General features: G+C 41.4%; 1 pseudogene; it reads left to right on the forward strand.

Moving 5' to 3' along the window:
- Nucleotides 1-509: 509 nt before the first annotated feature.
- LOC142426715 (ATP synthase F(1) complex subunit beta, mitochondrial pseudogene) lies at nucleotides 510-3,271 on the forward strand (annotated as a pseudogene).
- Nucleotides 3,272-7,929: the final 4,658 nt, after the last annotated feature.

The raw sequence follows: 7,929 nt of genomic DNA on the forward strand, positions 1-7,929 counted from the left end.
TTCATATGAAATCCAGGATGGAGACAGTAACTGGATTAATAGTTTCTTAGAATTATAGCAGGGAGGCTAGGGGGTAATGGGGAGCTAATAATAATGAGTAAAACAATGAAGAAAATACTCCAAAATTTGATTGCGGTGATGATCGTATAACTCTTTAGATTTGAAACATTGAATTGTATTGCATATGACATATATCAATAAAGCTAAATTTTTTAAATAAGTTTTAAGAGTTGCTACTCCCTTTAAAGAATTCATGTTTGAACCAAATTATGGCTCAGTTCACACACATTCAATTCTCTGGGTTCACTGCTTGAACTGTGTCTAAATGGGGTCACTATAAGGCGTGGCAGGTTTGTACCCACAAAATTGTTAAAGAATCAAAGTTGGTGAAGCACTTACTTGGTTTTTTGTTCTCTGTGTAAAAGGATTCTAGAGTCTTGAAGAGGCTGGCCCTAAACAAGGTACAGAGCTTGGGAGCAGAGCATGTGGAGAGAGGCTAACACCGAGGCATGTGGAAACAGGTGAGCTCCAGCGATGCTATCAGAAGGAAAGGTCAGACTCGTCCAAGTAGCTGACCCGGCTGTGACTAGAAGAGAGCAAAGGTGGGATCCGGGGCTAGAATGTTCTTGGACTTAGTCTAGGTATGATCACATGAGTGTCCAGCTTGAGAAAAGCAGCACGTTTACTTGACGCAAGTGTTTTGAGATGTGACACCTCAGTAGAACTTCCATTAAAAAAGTGAATACTTGCCTGAAAGTTAGAAATAATAAAGGTGCGGTCATATTTAAGCTTGATCTTCAGGCCATATTTTGATATTCAGTTCAGTCTTGGATAATTGATGTGCTTCCAGGAATGCCCCTACAACAATTCAGGTGACAAGACATCAAGCTGAAAATCACTGAAGTTTTACAAAGAAAACTTAGGAAAGAAACCAGTAAAAACAGGCAGACACAGTCATCCACCTTTTTAACACAACTCCTTGCTGTGGTGTAGGTGCAATAAGTACAGAAACAACTTCCTGGACTTGGGTATCCTGTAATCGGATTCAGGTATCCTGTAGTTGAATATCTTACTCAGGAACCGTATAGAAAGCACAGCTGTTGCCACAGCATCTCCAAAACTAGTGGATATGAACTGCAGCCCTTGTGCTCAGCCGCTGCGTGTTTCCTTGAGGCGCCACCAGAACTCCTGTTGTCAGACTTCCTAGACTTTATATTAGAGTGGTCAGATGAGCCCTTTCGAAGGGAGGTGACTTTGGACAGGGGCCCGCATCAAATGATGGAGCAAGCCCTGCATAAGCTCGCAGAGGAGAGATCCAGACCCTGGGAGGCAAGTGCAAAGGTTTGTTGATTGCTACAGTTAGTAGAACCTGCATGAAGACTTCAATGGTTAACGTCACGGGGCTCCAGGTGAGTCTGCAAAGAAACAAACACACAAGCAAACACAATGGCACAATGTTTCCAACGTACAGTGGCCCTCTATGACAGGGTAGATCTGCCACTGTGGTTTTCTGAGACTGTAACTCTTTTTTTAAATCATTTTATTAGGGGCTCATACAACTCTTTTTACAATCTGTACATACATCATTTGTATCCAGCACATTTATACACATGTTGCCATCATCATTCTCAAGACACCCACTCTCCACCTGAGCCCCTGGCATCAACTCCTCATTTTCTCCTCCCTCCCCGCTCCCCCAGAACCCTTGATAATTTATAAATAATTATTATTTTATCATATCTTACACCATCCGACATCTTCCTCACCCAGTTCTCTGCTGTCCATCCTCCAGGGAGGAGGTTACATGTAGACCTTGTCACATGTTTCCCTTTTCTCCCTCACCCTCCCTCCACCTTCCTGATATTGCCACTCTTACCACTGTTCCTGAGGGCCTCATCTGTCCTGGATTCCCCATATTTCCAGTTCCTATCTGTGCCAGTGTACATCTCCCAGTCTAGCTGGTTACATAAGGTAGAATTGGGATCATGATAGTGGGGGAAAATTGTATATTTCATCGTTGCTACACTACACTCTGACTGGTTCGTCACTTCCCCGCAGCCCTTATGCAAGGGGATGTCCAATTTCCCCCTTATGCAAGGGGATGTCAATTTCCCCCTGGGTCCCCACTCTGCACTCTCCCTCATTCACAATGCTATGATTTATTTTATTTTTTGCTGAGACTGTAACTCTTGACAGGTGTAGATAGCCATGTCGTCCTCCTGAGGAGTGGACAATGGAAACAAAAAATATTTTCTCCTATTCATGCTGAGGCACCTGAGTTCATGGAGATGAGTGTTGAGCAGGAAATTGTAGGTATCAAGGTTTGGATCTGCTGGCTCCCTATGCCAAGGGTGGCAAAATTGGACTTTTTGGTAGTGCTGGAGTTGGCAAGGTGGTGTTGATCATTGAATTAATCAACAATGTCAACAAAGTCTATAGTGGTTACTCTGTTTTTGCTGGTATTGGTGAGAGGATCCATAAAGGCAATGGCTTATACCATGAAATGATTGAGTATGGTGTTGCCAACTTGAAAGATGCTACCTCCAAGCTCACACTGGTGTATGGGCAAGTGAACAAACCACCTGGTGCTCATGCCCAAGTAGCTTTGACTGGACTGACTGGCTGAATACTTCAGAGACCAAGTAGGTCAAGATGTGCTGCTGTTTGTTGATAGCGTCTTTCACTTCACCTGGGCTGGCTCAAAGCTGTCAACCTTATTGGGTTATCAGCCTACTCTGGCCACTGATATGGGAATCATTTTGTAAAGAATCACCACCACCAAGAAGGGAACGATCCCCTCTGTGCGGGATATCTATGTGCCTACTGATGACTTAACTGACCCTGTTCCTGCCACTGGCTTTGCCCAGGTGGGTGCTCCCACGGTGCTGTTCCGTGTTATCGCTGGACTGGGCATCTATCCATCTGTGGATCCTCTGGAATCCACCTCTGGCATCATGGATCCCAGAATTGTTGGCAATGGGCATTATGATGTTGTCCGTGGGGTGTAGAAGATCCTGCAGGACTGTAAATCCCTCCAGGATCTCCTTGCTATCCTTGGGTGTGGAAGAACTTTCTGAGGAAGACTAGGTACGCTGAGGTCTTCTCTGGCCCTATGGGGTAGCTTGTGCCCTGAAGGAGCCCATCAAAGGTCTCCTTTTTGGCAGATTTTAGCAGCTGAGTATGACCATCTCCCCGAGAGGGCCTTCTGTCGGTGGAACCTACTGAGGAAGCTGTGGCAAAATCTGATAAATTGGCTGAAGAGCATTCATGAGGGAGTCCTTTGAGTCAGCTGACCCCTGTGAGCTCTCCTCTCACCCCACCCCCTAATCCAAAAAGCTTGTTTTCTGTGTAGGTCACACAAGAGCCTTGTTTGAAGAGGTCTTCTGTCTAGAGGCTATTTAAGGTTTCCAATAAAATGTACATCCCTTTAAAAGTACGATGAAAGTAGAAGTTTGGGAGCTAATTGCTTCCTATACATCTTTTTAAGGAGCAATGACATGCTGCAGAAAAGACATCAGAAAGCACCAAGCCCAACACCTCACCTCCTCTGAGACATTCCTACTCCTAGCCACCCTATGGAGGGTTCCTGATACTGTAAATCTTTACGGAAGCAGACAGCCTCCTCTTTATCCTGCAGGGAGACTGCTAGGTTTGAACCTTTGACCTTGCTGTTTCCAGTCCAACACTTAGCAGAGAGCATAAATACACTCTTTTTTTTCTCTTTTTTTCATTTCCTAAAGCAGCAGGGGAAGGTCATGGAGGTCTCCAGAAAGCTTACATTATAGCTAGACCAAGTTATAGGGTTATTCCCTGGTTGTTCAGCTAATTGAAATTCTAATCCCACAGGTAGCATGACTATATTTTCTTCACTGGAAAAAGAAAATAAATGCTTCAGCAAAATCAAGGTTTCTATTTTAGCTCTTGAAAATAAAATTCTACTGGAAAAATAAAAGGCACCCTTGGTAACCATCAAAAACTATTTCTTTTAATGTGAAACCCATTCTTGACTTTTTATAATAGTGATCTCATACAATATTTGTCCTTTTGTGATTGATTTATTTCTCTCGATATATATGTCTGCCAGTTTCATCTGTGTTGCTGGGTGGTTCACAGACCCATCATTATTATATAATCTTGCATGTATGCCAGTGTGTGTGTGTGTGTGTGTGTACACCATAGTTTATTTGTCCACTTTTCCATTGAAGGGCCTTTAGTTGACCTCTTTGCTACTATGAACAGTGCTGCAATAAACATGAGTGCGTATCTTGGGGTGGGAGGGAAAGGAAGCATAAGGCACTAACTAGAGAATAGACACATTAACTTGGGTGAAGGTAAAATAAAATGGTAAAAGAAAAAAGTCATATTTTGAAAAAATTTTAGATGACCTAGTTGTCCTTGATTAAAGAAATGATTGAATGATTTCAAAATAAAAACCCTCACTGCCAATGAGTCCATTCTAACTCATAGCAGCCCTCTAGGACAACGTAGAACTGAACTGCCCTTGTGAATTCTCAGGATTGTAATTCTTAATGGGAATAAACATCCCCATCTTTCTCCCACCGAGTGACTGGTGGTTTCAAAATGCTGGCCTTGCGGTTAGCAGCCCAAATTGTAACCCTGAAAGCAAACAGCAATCAAGCCAGTGGAATAGCTCATCATCACCTTGCCTGACAATCATTTGTCAAATCTGGGATTCCATTCTTGGAAACATTTTTCAAACTTATCTGTTAGATGGCTGACCTCCCTCATGATTTTCCTCACTACTTCTATGTGCTCAGATTGCTGTCCCTTCGGGTACCTCTTCATTTGCAGAAGCAAAAAGAAAAAAAAAGTTGCATGGAATGAGGCCAGATGAGTAAGGTGAATGGGGCAAAAGAGGCATGCTATTTTTTTCCAAAAACTGGTGCACTGGGATGTCTGGGTGAGCAGGGGCACTGACCTGGTGGCAAAACCAGTCCCCCATTTGTCACAAATTAGGAATTTTGTCACACACTTTAAGCAATCTTTTCAGAACCTCTAAATAGAAAGCTTGATGAATAGGCTGGCCTGGTGGAACAAACTCCAAGTGCACTATCCCCCTCACATCAAAAACACAAGTGAACATCGTCTTGATCTTTGGTTTCCCTTGACAAGTTTTTTTCGGGCAAAGGTGACAATGGCACATTCCACTGGCTTGATTAATGTTTGCTACCAAGTTTGTAAGAATACAAGTAGCACCATGTCTCCTTACCAGTCATGACCTGGCGGGGGGAAGGGGGGGTGGGAGGGTGACCTGGGTTTCTTTGGAGCTTTTCTTTCAAAGGATGACATGTTTCCATGTTTCCACGCAACACTCCTTCCTGATCACTCAGAACCCAAGACACCAATTTCACAGTGACCCTACACCTTCCCAAATTTTCCTGTGAAATTTGCTGAACCAAGCTCTAAACAAGTCCAGGTACCTTCCTCATCTCTTCAGTGGTCCATCATTGGTCTTTGAGCACAAGTGCATGAATTTTGTTGAAATTTTTGTCCCTTCAGGAAGCTGATGGACCCCAGAATGAGATTTGTCATCAAGCAACATTTCACCTTTTTAGAAAAGAGAGAACCAGTCGCACACTTGTGTTTTTTCCATAGCCCTGTCTTTGTAAGCTGTGTTCAACATCACATCCATTTCTGTGGCCATTTCCCCAAGCAGGAAGCAAAATTTCTTAGCCACACACTGTTTCCCTAAATTAGCCATCACACACACACACACACACACACACACACACACACGCACATCAAACAAAACTGATTTTATGAAAAAATTCACTGTGACCAGAGAGAACCTTCCCAGGTGATGCCATTGGGTGCACTAACTCAGAGCAAGTTGCTCCATGCTTGTCCAGCAGGGAAAATGCTTACTATGAAAGCTCTACCCAGCAGAGCTTTGTTCCTTTTTTTTTGTTGGTTTGTTTTTTGGGGCGTGTGTGTGTGTGTGTGTGTGTGTGTGTGTGTGGTGGCAGTGGGATGGAAGCTAGCCCCTCCTATTTTAGGCCAAATAGCAAGCCTAAATAAATTTACAAATTTATTTACAATGCTATAAATTAAAAATCAATAGGAAGATAAAGGGAATACAATCAAATCCATGGAAATGGAATAACATCCTCCTTAGAAAATACTGGATAACAAAAGAAATAAAGAATTAAATGTAAAAATTCCTTGAATAGAAGAAGAATTTATAGATCGGTATCAGACATGGACTGAACTGGGATGTTTCCTTAACATGCATTTCCCCTTTGACATACAGCTCTCTCTCATACACATATGGGTGTCTTTGGATTTGTTTTTCTAGTCAACGCCGACTAACACGAGGCCTGATACCAAAACCAAACAGACATTTAAAAACACAAAAATAAAGGAAGTTATAGGCCAATATCCCTTATGAAGATACATGCAAAAATTCTCAACAAACTCCTAACCAATATAATGCAAATGTTTCTTTAAACTACACCAGTACCAAGTGGGATTCTCACCAGACATACCAGAAGGGTTCAATATTAGAGAACCAACCAATGTAGTACTTTCACATACCTAAGCCAAAGAAAAGGACCACGTGCCATACTATTAATGCAGAAATGGCATCTGACAAAAGCATCCAAAAGATAATAACCGAAGAGAAAATCTTCAATGTAATGAATGGCATATATACAAAGCAAAAATCATTTAAATGAAGAGAAATTAAAAGCATATCCCTTTTGTATGAGAAATAGACAGTAATGCCCTTTATCATCATATCTATTCAAATATTGTGCTGAAGCTCTTAGGTAGAGTTATAAGATGAGCAAGGGAAGTTAAAGGCACCCAAATTTGACAACGAAGTAGAAAAACTCTTATTTGTAGGTGTTGACAATAATGACAAGGATGGTAAAGCCCTCTAGACCATCATTGGCTCATAGGGCATGAATCAAAATGAGAAGAAACAGCTACAAAAATTGATTAGTAATTACAACTTAGACATGGGAGGCATGAATCTAGGAAAACTGGAAGTTGCCAAAAATTAAGTGGAGCACATAAACATCAACACTCTATGCATTAGTCAGCTAAAATGGAGTAGTATTGGCCATTTTGAGTCAGAAGATAATATGGTTTACTCTGCCAGGAATAACAAAATCAAGAGTAATGAAGTAACATTCATTGTCCATCCACACACATACAAGGAAATACAACTGTAGTTAATACAACTAATATTCAAATGTATGTGTCAAGCATGAAAATCAATGATGCCACAATTAAAGAATTCTATAAATGTCTTCTTTCTGAATTTGATCAATTAAAATGCATTGGTAATTATTGGTGATTGGAATGAAAAATTTGGTCCTGAAGAAGGAACTGCAGTTGGAAAACATGGTTTTGGTGACAGAAATGAAGTCTGCGATCACAAGACCAATGATTTCTTCATAACAAATACCTTTTTTCAACAACATATCCCCGTGGACCTCTCCAGATGAAATACACAGAAATCTAATTGACTACATCTATGCGAAAAGACAACAGAGAAGCTCAGTATTGGCAGGTAAAATTAGGCCAGGGCCTGACTGTAGAACAGACCACCAATTGCCAATTTGTAAGTAGAGATTGAAGCTGAAAAAAAAATTAAAACAAACCCACAAGAGTCAAAAAATTATCTCATTTATCCCACTTGAACTTTGAGAACATCTCAAGAACAGATTTGATGCACTGAGCAATAATGCCATCAGACGTGAATAGCCGTGGGATGAGCAAACATGAAGAAAGCAAAAGATTGAACTGATACAAAATCACGGGAAAAAAAAGTAACTAGCTGACATTCGATCATTTCACCAGGTAGGATACGAACAAAAGCCAATGGTACTGATGGAAGAAGTTCAAGCTGCACTGAAATAGTATCCAAATATAAGGTTTCAGGAATTGATGGAATGCCAAGTG

The sequence above is a fragment of the Tenrec ecaudatus genome, chromosome 14 (assembly GCF_050624435.1).
Source record: "Tenrec ecaudatus isolate mTenEca1 chromosome 14, mTenEca1.hap1, whole genome shotgun sequence".
In the NCBI taxonomy this organism is placed as follows: Eukaryota; Metazoa; Chordata; class Mammalia; order Afrosoricida; family Tenrecidae; genus Tenrec; species Tenrec ecaudatus.